The following is an 18263-nucleotide window of genomic DNA, read 5'->3' as shown; positions in this document are numbered from 1 at the left end:
TTCCATACCGAAAAGGTGTCGCTGCTCGCTAGTGATTGAGCCGTCTTTGTCATGATTTTTACAGTTATCGGTGCATAGTTTCTTTTTCTTTTTTATTTTAATAAAATTATTGCCTTTTTTGTAATATCTGTGTGGATCATAAATATCAGTGGAAATTGTTGGTGTTAGGAGATCAAGCATCTTTTAATAAATAAAAATAAAAATAAAAATAAAAATGAGATCTGAAATTTGAACAAAATTCTTGATTTGAAGATGTTAGAATGAATTTGTATGTGATGCTGAACTCCACTTCTTTTTTTTTTTTTTTTTTGTAGATCAACACCAAATTGAAAAAAAAATGTCAAAAATTAGCCGGGAATTTGTTACCGTTAAACTCCTATTTTATATAATATATAAATATATAGATTGCAAGACTAGAAAAATTGCATGTTATGCTATAGTGTATTGCACCCTACTATTAAATTTATTTCAACAATTAACGAATATAATTAGTAAAAATAATAGGTTCTCCTCCGTGATACGACTTTGCCATTTACTCGGCAACATTGAATTTATGGATAACAATTTTATATTTTTGCTAATTATGTTCGTAATTCGTTGAAATAAGTTTAATCGTGGTTTAATATTGATTTAATATTTTAATATACAACTTTAATAGATTATATAATTGCTTTCTTGTCATAATTTATTGCATTTAATTACTTAATTATTTTATTATTTAGATTGAAACTTATTTAAATGAATAACAGACATAATTAGTAAAAATAATAGGTTTCCCCCGTGATAACACTTTGCCGCTCACTCGGCAACATTGAATTCACGGGCGACAACCTTGTATTTTTGCTAATTATATCTGTAATTCATTTAAATAAGTTTAATATGAATTTAATATACAACTTTAATAGATTATTAATGGGTTAATTGCATGAAAATACATGAACTTTAGTCACTTTTTCATTCTGCACATGAGTTTTGAAACTTACATTTTTAATCATGAACTTTGCATTTGATCCAAATTTTCCTTAAAATTGAGCTCCGGCCATTTTGATGCTGAGGTAGCACCTATGTGGTAGCCGAAAGTGTGCCATTTAAACAGTCGGAAGCTTACAGACATGGACACACCGACGGTCATGCACAACGACGTCGTTTTGTAAAAAAGAAAAAGAAAAAAAACGCTAAATCTGCAAATCCCCAATCGGCAACCGCCACAACATCAGTGCCGGAGCTTGGAATCAAAATCAGCGATACTTCTCTCACTCCCAAAACTCAGAGCAGCCGCCTATTCTTTCTAATTTTCGGCAAGGTTTTCGTCACACCCATCATCGTCACAGCAAGCAAAATATCCCTGCAATGGCAGAGCAAGAGGAGAGAGAAAACCCTGCCTCCATCGACGATCTGCACAAGCTCGAGATCTCGACTCGCCGAGTCAAGAACTTCATGAAACTCAAATTGGTTTTCTCATCTCCTCCTGCAAAAATCCCACCAGCGTCACCCTCACGCTGAATGAATCAGCCACCAACACCGCTGGAATTCTGGCGAAGGGCACCACCCTTAGCCTCCACCTTTCTTCCCCTCGATTCTCTCTCTCTGAAATTAAACTCACACGCCCACACTAATATGACGCATAGTTCACATTGCCAATCCCTCTTTTCTCCTCATTTAACGGCGGAGAGCGTCGCCGCTGATTGCATCTAAAGCTCCACCGCAAATCTGCAAATCCACAAAATCCTAGATTTGCAAATCCGCGAGATTCGGAAAGCCCTAAATCTGGAAATCGTGGGGGAAAGATGGTGGGCGGTGGAGGTGAGGGAATTGGCCCCTCCTCGACGGGTGGGAGGAGGCGAGAGGCGTTTCTACAGCAGCTTGGTGGCGGTGAAGAAGTTGGGAAGAAGTTGAGAGAGAAACACAGTATTAAAACGACGTTGTTTCTGTGCCACGTCGTTTTAATTAATGGCATGTTACATACGCGTGGCATGTTTAAAGACATGTCAGCTTTCCGGCTACCAGACTTAATTTTAAGGAAAATTTGGAACAAATGCAAAGTTCATAATTAAAAATGTAAGTTTCAAAAGTCATGTGCAGAATGAAAATGTGACTAAAGTTTATGTATTTTCATGCAATTAACCATTATTAATTGATTTCTTTTTATAATTTATTGCATTTAATTACTTATTTTTTTTAATAGTAATTGATTGTCATTTTATAATAATATATATTATATTATTTTTTTAATAATATAATAAATGGTTGTCATTTTATAATTTATTGTAGGATTTCGAGTACAGTAGACCCGCGACAGTAAATCGTAGTTTAGAGATCAGCACATACAATAAGGACAAAAATTTTGTCAAGCTGATGGATACTTTACGAGTAATCGTTGGTGATTACTTGTTTAATAGCTTCAAAGGCACATGCTTAAGGCACTTTGCAAATTGAAAGCTCGAGTACAAGTGCGGCATGGCTTTGCATCTTGTGGCCTCCTGTCAGATTAGAAGCTATGATGACGAGCAATGGTTCTTTTTGCGGACGCAAAAAGTTAGGTATTCCATCGTTGACTTCACGCTCATGACCAGAGACGGATCTAGAGGCCGGGCAGCCTCGGCGGTCGCCCGGTCAAATTTTTTTTATATTACCTATATATATGTATATATTTTGATGAAATTTCGGCGGTCGCCCGGTCTGTTTTCTTTACTAAAAATTTATTAAAAACATCCGATGAAATCTCGCCAGGTCCTAATTAAATTTTTAGATCCGTCCCTGCTCATGACAGGGTTGAATTTTGGTGGGTCTACATTCAATCTCACTGCCGAGCACGATACACGACACGTGAAGGCATATCAACAATTTTGTGGTTGCCAGCAGATGACGGTAATCGATTTAATAAAGAGAGTGATAGACATGAAGAAAAAGATACGAGACGAATATGGTAGCTTATACCTTCGTGTGGTCCTCGACTGTGTTGCCCACACTATCATATTTGGTTCCGACAAGCTGGTTGAGACATGGGCATTGATTTGGATGCATTCAGCCAATTTCCATGGAGCTCGTACACTTACAAGCTATTCAATCACTACACTACAAATGCGAGTACGAGAGCGAAGTGACACTATCGGGCCCTCTTAGGCATTAATGATTTCGGCACTGGAGTGCCTTCCAGGATTAGGGGATGAGATCGGGAAGCATTTTAGAGGGGCAACAGTGTACCCTCGATACTTAAGATGGAGTTTTCGGATTAGGCCGAAGACCAAAAACTTGGATTTATGATCCTTTTATGAGGACGATGTATCATCATTTTAATTTGTACTAATGGTTGTACTTTTATACTTTTGAGCAGGTTTTAACAGTACATTTTTTGTTTATTTTAGGGACAAGTGTTTGCGCTCAACCCTGATTTTAACGAGCATAACTCTCTATATTGACAGACTACTATAGGCCCTATCCACTAGGTGTGCCATATTTAGCACTGAATAATGCTTTAGCGCACAGGCAACAGTTCGCCCGCCGTCAAAGAGGGTGGAGTAGTTTCAGTGCCTCTATCAACGAGGATGAGGAGGTGGTCATGCCTCGCACACGATCGACCCAATAAGCCTTTTTTTTTCCTTTCTCTCTGTGATGGTTTGTGAATTTTATTGGAGAGATTTGATCTATTGAAAGAAAGAAAAAGGATTTTGTATAATTGATTAATGTTGTTGAATTCACAACCAGATCTATGAATTTACAACTAAAATTAGACTTCACAATTAGCTCGATGAATTCACAAGTGAATCGTTAGTGTTGGTTGTGAAATCGAGTTTAAAATATTGAATTCACAACTAGTTGTTTTAGTTGTGAATTCGAGTTTTAAAATTATAATTCACAATAAATTTGATGAATTCACAATTGAATTGCTAGTGTTAGTTGTGAATTCGAGTTTTAAAGCTTTAATTCACAACCAAATCTATTGCTAATTGTGAATTCAAATTTTAAAGTTTGAATTCATAGCTAGAAATAGTGGTCGTCGTGAATTTGAGTTTTAAATCTTGAATTCACGAATAAAAATAATGCTAGTCATGAATTTGAGTTTTAAACCTTGAATTCACAACTAATAATATTTCTAATTGTGAATTCAAGCATTAAAACTTGAATTTACGATTAACACTATTTCTAGTTGTGAATTTGAATTTTAAAACTTGAATTTACAATTAAAATTAGTGTTAGTTGTGAATTCATGGATAATATGTGAAGGGTAAAATAGTAAGTGTGGCTAATTTTTTAATTTTTTTATCTTAATTAAAAAAATTTATTTTTACTATTCGAAAGTGGCTATTTTCATAATCCACTTTATTGAAAAATTGTGGGGTATAATCCAAAAATAGGTAGAAAGTTCTTTTGTGGACATCTCAAAAAGGAAAAATAAGAAGTTATTTCGTGAACGAATGGAGTATGTTTTAAATTTTATATTATTTGAAAAATATCAAATTTTTTATTTTTCATCCTCTATAAATAGACACCAACATTGCCATGGTTAAACACAAATACAATTATCTCATTTTCTCTTCATATAACATCAATTTCACTTTCAAATTTTTCATTTTTTTTATGATAACAATCAGAATTATTTCTCAAAACTATCAAAATTTCTTATCATATCAAGATTATTATCTAAGCATTGAAAATATCCCAAATTTCGAGGGATTCATGCGGTTCGAAGCTGTTGGGAACTTATTGAAATATCCTAATCCTTGTTTTGATGATACCAAAATTCATATGCTTTATTTGTAATAGACTAGAACTGTTCGAACTCAAGTGTTAGAGTTCTTTTCTAGTTTAGTTTGTTGTTCTGAAGACTGAAGACTGAAGGACGAAGGATTGAAGACTGAAGACTGAAGACTGAAGTTACCAACTGAAGTATCAGTTGAAGAATCAGTCCGGAACTGATTATTTAAATGCGTGCCACGTGGATTCAGCAGACTGATACTAAAGTCAAGTATCAGTTAAACATTCTTCCTCGGACTGAACCTCCAACGTTCAAAGGAAGTCACGTACTTCAAAAGTATAGCCGCATTAAATGCAGAGATCTCATGATCATCCCTCTCTGCAGAGGTCATTTCTATTTGGTGGCTACTTTATCAGAGACGTCACATCTCCTGCTCTTCAACATAGCCGTTCTCACCAAACAAGGAACCTCGAAGATTGAAGCCTCAGCCCAAATTCAAAAAGCTCTCCAAAAGGAGAAATCTTGAAGACGTTCTCCGCCAACGGATCTATTCAAGACCTCTCCTATAAATAGCGCTCGAGGATCACTTCAATCTTCACCGATTCAACGACATAAGCTGAAACTCTGCCAAAATTATTTCTCAGTCAAAGCTTAACCTCTCCAAAGCTTGAATCGAAGAAGAGAATACCAAAGCCAAAAATCAGTCACTGCTGATTACATACATTCTCTTAGACCTTAGGCAAACCTCTGTTTACCCAAAGCCTAGGTCAAAACTAACTCAAAAGAACTTATTCTTTGAAGTTTAGTTGGCAAGATTTCAAACCTCCCTTCGAAAGATAGAATTGAGTGTTTGAGTTGAAAAGGAGTTCAGGAAGGTACTCTGACTCCGTGAGATCCTAGTGCAGGTTCGTGCTAGGAGTGAGAAATCCAGCACGAGTGAAGTGTTGGTACTGAAGATTGGATCTTCAGTTGATTTGGTTGTGTGCAACCGGCTAAGCACACGGATAGGTTTGCAGTGCACCAGTAAACCACTTGCGGAGTAAAGTTGTTGGTCTGATCAACCGACCGTGGATGTAGGAAGTGTTTTCCGAACCACGTAAAAATCTCTGTGTTATTTACAGCTTTCAGTTTTACTTTCTTACTTGTGATCTTTCAATTGATAAACTGAATACTGATTAAATGCAAAGAGAAACCTAAGACTAACAACGTGCTCAACAAAGGCTATTACGAAACAAAGTTATTTCCTCTGCGTATATTATCATTCTGACTGATCTATCCTCTGATAGTCAGGAAGACTTGTAACATCTCTGTTTTAGCAAACTCAACTGAAGCCTTAACGTGCATCAGTTAAGTTCCAGTAACTTAACTGATAACTCTTTACTGAAGAGTATTTCAGTATCAGTCGTCAACCCTGTTTGGTCAAAACTCCTTTCAGTTAACAGGCGTCTAAGTTTGCGTGTAAAGTTTCATTTTGATCTCTATCTTGAGATCCCTCTGGTTTTGAGTACAAATGCGAGTACGAGAGCGAAGTGACACTATCGGGCCCTCTTAGGCATTAATGATTTGGGCACTTGAGTGCCTTCCAGGATTAGGGGACGAGATCGGGAAGCATTTTAGAGGGGCAACAGTGTACCCTCGATACTTAAGATGGAGTTTTCGGATTAGGCCGAAGACCAAAAACTTGGATTTATGATCCTTTTATGAGGACGATGTATCATCATTTTAATTTGTACTAATGGTTGTACTTTTATACTTTTGAGCAGGTTTTAACAGTACATTTTTTGTTTATTTTAGGGACAAGTGTTTGCGCTCAACCCTGATTTTAACGAGCATAACTCTCTATATTGACAGACTACTATAGGCCCTATCCACTAGGTGTGCCATATTTAGCACTGAATAATGCTTTAGCGCACAGGCAACAGTTCGCCCGCCGTCAAAGAGGGTGGAGTAGTTTCAGTGCCTCTATCAACGAGGATGAGGAGGTGGTCATGCCTCGCACACGATCGACCCAATAAGCCTTTTTTTTTTCCTTTCTCTCTGTGATGGTTTGTGAATTTTATTGGAGAGATTTGATCTATTGAAAGAAAGAAAAAGGATTTTGTATAATTGATTAATGTTGTTGAATTCACAACCAGATCTATGAATTTACAACTAAAATTAGACTTCACAATTAGCTCGATGAATTCACAAGTGAATCGTTAGTGTTGGTTGTGAAATCGAGTTTAAAATATTGAATTCACAACTAGTTGTTTTAGTTGTGAATTCGAGTTTTAAAATTATAATTCACAATAAATTTGATGAATTCACAATTGAATTGCTAGTGTTAGTTGTGAATTCGAGTTTTAAAGCTTTAATTCACAACCAAATCTATTGCTAATTGTGAATTCAAATTTTAAAGTTTGAATTCATAGCTAGAAATAGTGGTCGTCGTGAATTTGAGTTTTAAATCTTGAATTCACGAATAAAAATAATGCTAGTCATGAATTTGAGTTTTAAACCTTGAATTCACAACTAATAATATTTCTAATTGTGAATTCAAGCATTAAAACTTGAATTTACGATTAACACTATTTCTAGTTGTGAATTTGAATTTTAAAACTTGAATTTACAATTAAAATTAGTGTTAGTTGTGAATTCATGGATAATATGTGAAGGGTAAAATAGTAAGTGTGGCTAATTTTTTAATTTTTTTATCTTAATTAAAAAAATTTATTTTTACTATTCGAAAGTGGCTATTTTCATAATCCACTTTATTGAAAAATTGTGGGGTATAATCCAAAAATAGGTAGAAAGTTCTTTTGTGGACATCTCAAAAAGGAAAAATAAGAAGTTATTTCGTGAACGAATGGAGTATGTTTTAAATTTTATATTATTTGAAAAATATCAAATTTTTTATTTTTCATCCTCTATAAATAGACACCAACATTGCCATGGTTAAACACAAATACAATTATCTCATTTTCTCTTCATATAACATCAATTTCACTTTCAAATTTTTCATTTTTTTTATGATAACAATCAGAATTATTTCTCAAAACTATCAAAATTTCTTATCATATCAAGATTATTATCTAAGCATTGAAAATATCCCAAATTTCGAGGGATTCATGCGGTTCGAAGCTGTTGGGAACTTATTGAAATATCCTAATCCTTGTTTTGATGATACCAAAATTCATATGCTTTATTTGTAATAGACTAGAACTGTTCGAACTCAAGTGTTAGAGTTCTTTTCTAGTTTAGTTTGTTGTTCTGAAGACTGAAGACTGAAGGACGAAGGATTGAAGACTGAAGACTGAAGACTGAAGTTACCAACTGAAGTATCAGTTGAAGAATCAGTCCGGAACTGATTATTTAAATGCGTGCCACGTGGATTCAGCAGACTGATACTAAAGTCAAGTATCAGTTAAACATTCTTCCTCGGACTGAACCTCCAACGTTCAAAGGAAGTCACGTACTTCAAAAGTATAGCCGCATTAAATGCAGAGATCTCATGATCATCCCTCTCTGCAGAGGTCATTTCTATTTGGTGGCTACTTTATCAGAGACGTCACATCTCCTGCTCTTCAACATAGCCGTTCTCACCAAACAAGGAACCTCGAAGATTGAAGCCTCAGCCCAAATTCAAAAAGCTCTCCAAAAGGAGAAATCTTGAAGACGTTCTCCGCCAACGGATCTATTCAAGACCTCTCCTATAAATAGCGCTCGAGGATCACTTCAATCTTCACCGATTCAACGACATAAGCTGAAACTCTGCCAAAATTATTTCTCAGTCAAAGCTTAACCTCTCCAAAGCTTGAATCGAAGAAGAGAATACCAAAGCCAAAAATCAGTCACTGCTGATTACATACATTCTCTTAGACCTTAGGCAAACCTCTGTTTACCCAAAGCCTAGGTCAAAACTAACTCAAAAGAACTTATTCTTTGAAGTTTAGTTGGCAAGATTTCAAACCTCCCTTCGAAAGATAGAATTGAGTGTTTGAGTTGAAAAGGAGTTCAGGAAGGTACTCTGACTCCGTGAGATCCTAGTGCAGGTTCGTGCTAGGAGTGAGAAATCCAGCACGAGTGAAGTGTTGGTACTGAAGATTGGATCTTCAGTTGATTTGGTTGTGTGCAACCGGCTAAGCACACGGATAGGTTTGCAGTGCACCAGTAAACCACTTGCGGAGTAAAGTTGTTGGTCTGATCAACCGACCGTGGATGTAGGAAGTGTTTTCCGAACCACGTAAAAATCTCTGTGTTATTTACAGCTTTCAGTTTTACTTTCTTACTTGTGATCTTTCAATTGATAAACTGAATACTGATTAAATGCAAAGAGAAACCTAAGACTAACAACGTGCTCAACAAAGGCTATTACGAAACAAAGTTATTTCCTCTGCGTATATTATCATTCTGACTGATCTATCCTCTGATAGTCAGGAAGACTTGTAACATCTCTGTTTTAGCAAACTCAACTGAAGCCTTAACGTGCATCAGTTAAGTTCCAGTAACTTAACTGATAACTCTTTACTGAAGAGTATTTCAGTATCAGTCGTCAACCCTGTTTGGTCAAAACTCCTTTCAGTTAACAGGCGTCTAAGTTTGCGTGTAAAGTTTCATTTTGATCTCTATCTTGAGATCCCTCTGGTTTTGAGTACAAATGCGAGTACGAGAGCGAAGTGACACTATCGGGCCCTCTTAGGCATTAATGATTTGGGCACTTGAGTGCCTTCCAGGATTAGGGGACGAGATCGGGAAGCATTTTAGAGGGGCAACAGTGTACCCTCGATACTTAAGATGGAGTTTTCGGATTAGGCCGAAGACCAAAAACTTGGATTTATGATCCTTTTATGAGGACGATGTATCATCATTTTAATTTGTACTAATGGTTGTACTTTTATACTTTTGAGCAGGTTTTAACAGTACATTTTTTGTTTATTTTAGGGACAAGTGTTTGCGCTCAACCCTGATTTTAACGAGCATAACTCTCTATATTGACAGACTACTATAGGCCCTATCCACTAGGTGTGCCATATTTAGCACTGAATAATGCTTTAGCGCACAGGCAACAGTTCGCCCGCCGTCAAAGAGGGTGGAGTAGTTTCAGTGCCTCTATCAACGAGGATGAGGAGGTGGTCATGCCTCGCACACGATCGACCCAATAAGCCTTTTTTTTTTCCTTTCTCTCTGTGATGGTTTGTGAATTTTATTGGAGAGATTTGATCTATTGAAAGAAAGAAAAAGGATTTTGTATAATTGATTAATGTTGTTGAATTCACAACCAGATCTATGAATTTACAACTAAAATTAGACTTCACAATTAGCTCGATGAATTCACAAGTGAATCGTTAGTGTTGGTTGTGAAATCGAGTTTAAAATATTGAATTCACAACTAGTTGTTTTAGTTGTGAATTCGAGTTTTAAAATTATAATTCACAATAAATTTGATGAATTCACAATTGAATTGCTAGTGTTAGTTGTGAATTCGAGTTTTAAAGCTTTAATTCACAACCAAATCTATTGCTAATTGTGAATTCAAATTTTAAAGTTTGAATTCATAGCTAGAAATAGTGGTCGTCGTGAATTTGAGTTTTAAATCTTGAATTCACGAATAAAAATAATGCTAGTCATGAATTTGAGTTTTAAACCTTGAATTCACAACTAATAATATTTCTAATTGTGAATTCAAGCATTAAAACTTGAATTTACGATTAACACTATTTCTAGTTGTGAATTTGAATTTTAAAACTTGAATTTACAATTAAAATTAGTGTTAGTTGTGAATTCATGGATAATATGTGAAGGGTAAAATAGTAAGTGTGGCTAATTTTTTAATTTTTTTATCTTAATTAAAAAAATTTATTTTTACTATTCGAAAGTGGCTATTTTCATAATCCACTTTATTGAAAAATTGTGGGGTATAATCCAAAAATAGGTAGAAAGTTCTTTTGTGGACATCTCAAAAAGGAAAAATAAGAAGTTATTTCGTGAACGAATGGAGTATGTTTTAAATTTTATATTATTTGAAAAATATCAAATTTTTTATTTTTCATCCTCTATAAATAGACACCAACATTGCCATGGTTAAACACAAATACAATTATCTCATTTTCTCTTCATATAACATCAATTTCACTTTCAAATTTTTCATTTTTTTTATGATAACAATCAGAATTATTTCTCAAAACTATCAAAATTTCTTATCATATCAAGATTATTATCTAAGCATTGAAAATATCCCAAATTTCGAGGGATTCATGCGGTTCGAAGCTGTTGGGAACTTATTGAAATATCCTAATCCTTGTTTTGATGATACCAAAATTCATATGCTTTATTTGTAATAGACTAGAACTGTTCGAACTCAAGTGTTAGAGTTCTTTTCTAGTTTAGTTTGTTGTTCTGAAGACTGAAGACTGAAGGACGAAGGATTGAAGACTGAAGACTGAAGACTGAAGTTACCAACTGAAGTATCAGTTGAAGAATCAGTCCGGAACTGATTATTTAAATGCGTGCCACGTGGATTCAGCAGACTGATACTAAAGTCAAGTATCAGTTAAACATTCTTCCTCGGACTGAACCTCCAACGTTCAAAGGAAGTCACGTACTTCAAAAGTATAGCCGCATTAAATGCAGAGATCTCATGATCATCCCTCTCTGCAGAGGTCATTTCTATTTGGTGGCTACTTTATCAGAGACGTCACATCTCCTGCTCTTCAACATAGCCGTTCTCACCAAACAAGGAACCTCGAAGATTGAAGCCTCAGCCCAAATTCAAAAAGCTCTCCAAAAGGAGAAATCTTGAAGACGTTCTCCGCCAACGGATCTATTCAAGACCTCTCCTATAAATAGCGCTCGAGGATCACTTCAATCTTCACCGATTCAACGACATAAGCTGAAACTCTGCCAAAATTATTTCTCAGTCAAAGCTTAACCTCTCCAAAGCTTGAATCGAAGAAGAGAATACCAAAGCCAAAAATCAGTCACTGCTGATTACATACATTCTCTTAGACCTTAGGCAAACCTCTGTTTACCCAATGCCTAGGTCAAAACTAACTCAAAAGAACTTATTCTTTGAAGTTTAGTTGGCAAGATTTCAAACCTCCCTTCGAAAGATAGAATTGAGTGTTTGAGTTGAAAAGGAGTTCAGGAAGGTACTCTGACTCCGTGAGATCCTAGTGCAGGTTCGTGCTAGGAGTGAGAAATCCAGCACGAGTGAAGTGTTGGTACTGAAGATTGGATCTTCAGTTGATTTGGTTGTGTGCAACCGGCTAAGCACACGGATAGGTTTGCAGTGCACCAGTAAACCACTTGCGGAGTAAAGTTGTTGGTCTGATCAACCGACCGTGGATGTAGGAAGTGTTTTCCGAACCACGTAAAAATCTCTGTGTTATTTACAGCTTTCAGTTTTACTTTCTTACTTGTGATCTTTCAATTGATAACCTGAATACTGATTAAATGCAAAGAGAAACCTAAGACTAACAACGTGCTCAACAAAGGCTACTACGAAACAAAGTTATTTCCTCTGCGTATATTATCATTCTGACTGATCTATCCTCTGATAGTCAGGAAGACTTGTAACATCTCTGTTTTAGCAAACTCAACTGAAGCCTTAACGTGCATCAGTTAAGTTCCAGTAACTTAACTGATAACTCTTTACTGAAGAGTATTTCAGTATCAGTCGTCAACCCTGTTTGGTCAAAACTCCTTTCAGTTAACAGGCGTCTAAGTTTGCGTGTAAAGTTTCATTTTGATCTCTATCTTGAGATCCCTCTGGTTTTGAGTACAAATGCGAGTACGAGAGCGAAGTGACACTATCGGGCCCTCTTAGGCATTAATGATTTGGGCACTTGAGTGCCTTCCAGGATTAGGGGACGAGATCGGGAAGCATTTTAGAGGGGCAACAGTGTACCCTCGATACTTAAGATGGAGTTTTCGGATTAGGCCGAAGACCAAAAACTTGGATTTATGATCCTTTTATGAGGACGATGTATCATCATTTTAATTTGTACTAATGGTTGTACTTTTATACTTTTGAGCAGGTTTTAACAGTACATTTTTTGTTTATTTTAGGGACAAGTGTTTGCGCTCAACCCTGATTTTAACGAGCATAACTCTCTATATTGACAGACTACTATAGGCCCTATCCACTAGGTGTGCCATATTTAGCACTGAATAATGCTTTAGCGCACAGGCAACAGTTCGCCCGCCGTCAAAGAGGGTGGAGTAGTTTCAGTGCCTCTATCAACGAGGATGAGGAGGTGGTCATGCCTCGCACACGATCGACCCAATAAGCCTTTTTTTTTTCCTTTCTCTCTGTGATGGTTTGTGAATTTTATTGGAGAGATTTGATCTATTGAAAGAAAGAAAAAGGATTTTGTATAATTGATTAATGTTGTTGAATTCACAACCAGATCTATGAATTTACAACTAAAATTAGACTTCACAATTAGCTCGATGAATTCACAAGTGAATCGTTAGTGTTGGTTGTGAAATCGAGTTTAAAATATTGAATTCACAACTAGTTGTTTTAGTTGTGAATTCGAGTTTTAAAATTATAATTCACAATAAATTTGATGAATTCACAATTGAATTGCTAGTGTTAGTTGTGAATTCGAGTTTTAAAGCTTTAATTCACAACCAAATCTATTGCTAATTGTGAATTCAAATTTTAAAGTTTGAATTCATAGCTAGAAATAGTGGTCGTCGTGAATTTGAGTTTTAAATCTTGAATTCACGAATAAAAATAATGCTAGTCATGAATTTGAGTTTTGAACCTTGAATTCACAACTAATAATATTTCTAATTGTGAATTCAAGCATTAAAACTTGAATTTACGATTAACACTATTTCTAGTTGTGAATTTGAATTTTAAAACTTGAATTTACAATTAAAATTAGTGTTAGTTGTGAATTCATGGATAATATGTGAAGGGTAAAATAGTAAGTGTGGCTAATTTGTTAATTTTTTTATCTTAATTAAAAAAATTTATTTTTACTATTCGAAAGTGGCTATTTTCATAATCCACTTTATTGAAAAATTGTGGGGTATAATCCAAAAATAGGTAGAAAGTTCTTTTGTGGACATCTCAAAAAGGAAAAATAAGAAGTTATTTCGTGAACGAATGGAGTATGTTTTAAATTTTATATTATTTGAAAAATATCAAATTTTTTATTTTTCATCCTCTATAAATAGACACCAACATTGCCATGGTTAAACACAAATACAATTATCTCATTTTCTCTTCATATAACATCAATTTCACTTTCAAATTTTTCATTTTTTTTATGATAACAATCAGAATTATTTCTCAAAACTATCAAAATTTCTTATCATATCAAGATTATTATCTAAGCATTGAAAATATCCCAAATTTCGAGGGATTCATGCGGTTCGAAGCTGTTGGGAACTTATTGAAATATCCTAATCCTTGTTTTGATGATACCAAAATTCATATGCTTTATTTGTAATAGACTAGAACTGTTCGAACTCAAGTGTTAGAGTTCTTTTCTAGTTTAGTTTGTTGTTCTGAAGACTGAAGACTGAAGGACGAAGGATTGAAGACTGAAGACTGAAGTTACCAACTGAAGTATCAGTTGAAGAATCAGTCCGGAACTGATTATTTAAATGCGTGCCACGTGGATTCAGCAGATTGATACTAAAGTCAAGTATCAGTTAAACATTCTTCCTCGGACTGAACCTCCAACGTTCAAAGGAAGTCACGTACTTCAAAAGTATAGCCGCATTAAATGCATAGATCTCATGATCATCCCTCTCTGCAGAGGTCATTTCTATTTGGTGGCTACTTTATCAGAGACGTCACATCTCCTGCTCTTCAACATAGCCGTTCTCACCAAACAAGGAACCTCGAAGATTGAAGCCTCAGCCCAAATTCAAAAAGCTCTCCAAAAGGAGAAATCTTGAAGACGTTCTCCGCCAACGGATCTATTCAAGACCTCTCCTATAAATAGCGCTCGAGGATCACTTCAATCTTCACCGATTCAACGACATAAGCTGAAACTCTGCCAAAATTATTTCTCAGTCAAAGCTTAACCTCTCCAAAGCTTGAATCGAAGAAGAGAATACCAAAGCCAAAAATCAGTCACTGCTGATTACATACATTCTCTTAGACCTTAGGCAAACCTCTGTTTACCCAAAGCCTAGGTCAAAACTAACTCAAAAGAACTTATTCTTTGAAGTTTAGTTGGCAAGATTTCAAACCTCCCTTCGAAAGATAGAATTGAGTGTTTGAGTTGAAAAGGAGTTCAGGAAGGTACTCTGACTCCGTGAGATCCTAGTGCAGGTTCGTGCTAGGAGTGAGAAATCCAGCACGAGTGAAGTGTTGGTACTGAAGATTGGATCTTCAGTTGATTTGGTTGTGTGCAACCGGCTAAGCACACGGATAGGTTTGCAGTGCACCAGTAAACCACTTGCGGAGTAAAGTTGTTGGTCTGATCAACCGACCGTGGATGTAGGAAGTGTTTTCCGAACCACGTAAAAATCTCTGTGTTATTTACAGCTTTCAGTTTTACTTTCTTACTTGTGATCTTTCAATTGATAAACTGAATACTGATTAAATGCAAAGAGAAACCTAAGACTAACAACGTGCTCAACAAAGGCTATTACGAAACAAAGTTATTTCCTCTGCGTATATTATCATTCTGACTGATCTATCCTCTGATAGTCAGGAAGACTTGTAACATCTCTGTTTTAGCAAACTCAACTGAAGCCTTAACGTGCATCAGTTAAGTTCCAGTAACTTAACTGATAACTCTTTACTGAAGAGTATTTCAGTATCAGTCGTCAACCCTGTTTGGTCAAAACTCCTTTCAGTTAACAGGCGTCTAAGTTTGCGTGTAAAGTTTCATTTTGATCTCTATCTTGAGATCCCTCTGGTTTTGAGTAAAAATAGCCTATAGGTGTATTCCCTCCCTCCCATACACCTATTCGAGACCCTCCGGACCTAACAGAAGCTACTATGAATTCTCAATTTCGCCAAACATCACTGAATCTTCTATCCCCAAATATAATCAAACCTTTGAAAATGCATCTTATGATGAATTATTTTCAATCCGAAATTCACTTTTGATTACTTGTAATTTTAGATATTTTCAATTTTTATCTAATCTACTTTATTAACATTCATTAGAGCATCTCTAGCCCTTGGCGCTTGGGGGAGGGGGGCGCACTAATTGGTGGTCCGCACCTTAGCGCCACCCCTCTCTAGTGCATTGTCACTTACAATGGCGCTAAAATCTCAATTTCCAATTAATCCCATTTTTACTCTTTTAATTTAAATTTCAATATTTCATTTAAATTAAACATTCAACATTTCATTAATTAAAATAAAATAAAGATTACTTAAATAATTAAAATAACATAAAAATTACATAAATTTAAAAATCAATCCTCCACGCCTCATCACGTCCTGGAGCATCCAATTGTGCAATGCCAATTGAGCATCCGACATAGCCGAAGTGTCTGTGTTGAGAATTTTGTGATCGAGCTCCTATCTTCGTACTTCAGCTTCTTGCAACCTTGCCTCGACTTCTTTGGCTCGCACATCGACTTTTTTGGAGTTTGTCTCAGCCATAGAACCAATTTGAATGGCATGTTCTTTCATGCTCTCAGCGACGTGTTCAAATGTCATATAGTACGTCGACTTTTCCGACGATGATTCATCCTTCTTCCCTTTTCCTTTGTCGCGCTTTGCCGCCCTCTAGCCATGGGGTTGCGTCGTGATGCTCGGCTTCGAGGATGTTGTAGCGGTTGCTTTGTCGGATCCCTTCGACTTCTTGGAGGAATGAACATCCTCGCCCCGAGATGCAAACTTTTGACATTCGCGCAAAATGTGCCAACATTTGACGTACTTGAATCGAGCTCCATGGTTGGAATTGTAGATTTCTTGTGCGGCTTCACTGATTTGTTCGTGATCACTTATTAAAAATGAAAACTGCAACTAACACAACGCAATTGTAGTAATAAATAGCAACCGAGTATCGTATCCTCAGAGACTGATAAACGACAAGACTCTAAGTACTCCTAATCTAAACCATCACAGTATCCAAGCAATCGATATAGAAAGAAGATTTAATCAAAACCAAACTGTAAACAATAGCAGCAAATAAAATTCAAGAAGAAAAATCAAATAATGAAAACGACTGATTCTAGGGTAGTAAATTCATTAACTAAATCCACATAATCAATCTATTAATCCTATTAACCAGTTTAATCCAGTTATGATGAGAGATCACTTAAATAATCAATTACTCTCGCTCGAGCAGCAACGATCGTAGATTAGTAAATTCTCTATCTCCGCTAGGTCTCAAAAAAATCTACTAACTCCCAAAAGCACATAAGAATAACTCTCTATGATCTACCTATCTCCGCTAGGTCTCAAGGTTAAGATCATATCATACATTCCTGAATCCGCTAGACAGTTATCTTTGCTAGGTCTCAAACTGAATAGCTACACATGCAAACTATTGATCAGATAATTCACAAGAATTCAAGCACCAGGGATTATGAATCATAAACTTGAAGGCAAATAGGTATTAACAAATTAATCACATGAATTCAATTAACTACAAACCCTAGAATCAGATTAAGAACTTAGTCACACATACTGAAATAAAACAGAAACATAATTAAAAAGAAGGGCTAATTGCCTGTAAATTCCTAACGTTTCCACGGAATTGGTTTTTGCACCTTTTTTTATTTTTCTTCTTTTAAATACCTAACCTTTAGTTTTTGTCTGGAATTTATCCGGCGATCGGTTTTTTCTTACGCCGGTGCCGGAAATGCCACTGTGGCAGCCGGAATCGACGAGCTGGCAGCCGGAATTCTCCAAATTGACTCATTTTTGACATGTGGCAAAGAAATTGAAATAAAAAATACATGTGGAAAAAAAATTAAAAAAAAAGAAAAATCACCCCCCCCAATCGTCCTTTCCCCCTTCCCAAAACTCTGCCGCTTCCACCACCGCCGGCGCCGCCACCCACCGCCACCACCACCAAAACTCTGCCGCCTAGAGCAGCGGAGGAAGCCGATTGCCGCCGAGCAGGCCGGTGAAATGGAGGTTTTCCCCAGTGATTTAGGGGAATTCGAGGTCGCGCTGGGCTGCGGCGAAAGGTCGTGCTGGTTCGACCTTCGGCGAGGTCATCTCTGTCTCTCAACCACCGGTCCCCGATAGATCTGAAGCCTAGATCCACCCTCCGCTCCTTCTTACGCATCGCCTAGGGCGCTGATGCAGGCGATGTGCCTCAATTGGATTCAGGGTCGCCGATGGTAGGGCTGATTCGTGCGCCTTGCTCACTTCATCCCAGCGTCGATGGCATCGTTGAGCTTGTCGAGGACAGCAAAGCTCGACGGCAAGGCTGGGGTTTCGCGGGGCTGGGGTTGGGGGAGGTGGCAGCGGCGGAGGGTGGGGGAAGGGGAGAGGGCGGCGGTGGCAGCGGCGGGAGGGTGGCGGTGGCGAGTAGGGGGAGGGAAAACTAGGGTTTGGGAGTTTGGGAGTGGAGGAAGATGATGACATGGAATTTTTTATTTTTTTTTACTTTTTTTTTAATTCCACGTGTCAATAATACACTATGTG

Source organism: Salvia miltiorrhiza, chromosome 7 (assembly GCF_028751815.1).
Source record: "Salvia miltiorrhiza cultivar Shanhuang (shh) chromosome 7, IMPLAD_Smil_shh, whole genome shotgun sequence".
NCBI lineage: Eukaryota > Viridiplantae > Streptophyta > Magnoliopsida > Lamiales > Lamiaceae > Salvia > Salvia miltiorrhiza.
Note: the sequence above shows the minus strand (reverse complement) of the source record.